The sequence below is a fragment of the Cyprinodon variegatus genome, unplaced genomic scaffold, assembly GCF_000732505.1.
Source record: "Cyprinodon variegatus isolate N-32 unplaced genomic scaffold, C_variegatus-1.0 Scaffold351, whole genome shotgun sequence".
Classification (NCBI taxonomy): Eukaryota; Metazoa; Chordata; class Actinopteri; order Cyprinodontiformes; family Cyprinodontidae; genus Cyprinodon; species Cyprinodon variegatus.
The window spans coordinates 27,226-27,766 of NW_015150804.1; positions in this window are offsets into that span (position 1 = coordinate 27,226).

Consider the following 541-nt stretch of genomic DNA (forward strand, 5'->3'; position numbering starts at 1 on the left):
CCGCTTTCTCCACAGCTACCCCTCACTGTAGGGGGGTGGGGAGCCGACACCCTCAGCCGCCATCCACATCCGTCCTCTGAGACGCTGGGAGGATGTGACAGCAGCTGTGTCAGAGCTCAGAGACATACTACAGGACGTCCTGAGAGACACATGGACAAAGATCTCACTGACACTGACTGAGGCAGAACCAGAACCAGAGAGAAGAGCTGGGTTCTTAGGATATTCATGTCAGATCGCACTGGATCCAAACACAGCACACAGAAATCTATTACTTTCAGAGGGAAACAGGAAGGTGACATGGATGAAACGACCTCAGTTTTATACTAGTCATCCAGACAGATTCACTGGTTATTCTCAGGTTCTGAGTAGAGAGAGTCTGACTGGACGTTGTTACTGGGAGGTGGAGTGGAGGGGGGTGGAGGTTTATATAGCAGTAGCATACAAAGATATCAGCAGAACAGGAAGAGGGATTGAATGTTTATTTGGATATAATGACAAATCTTGGGCATTACTTTGTTCCATAGGTGGTTATCAATTTGGT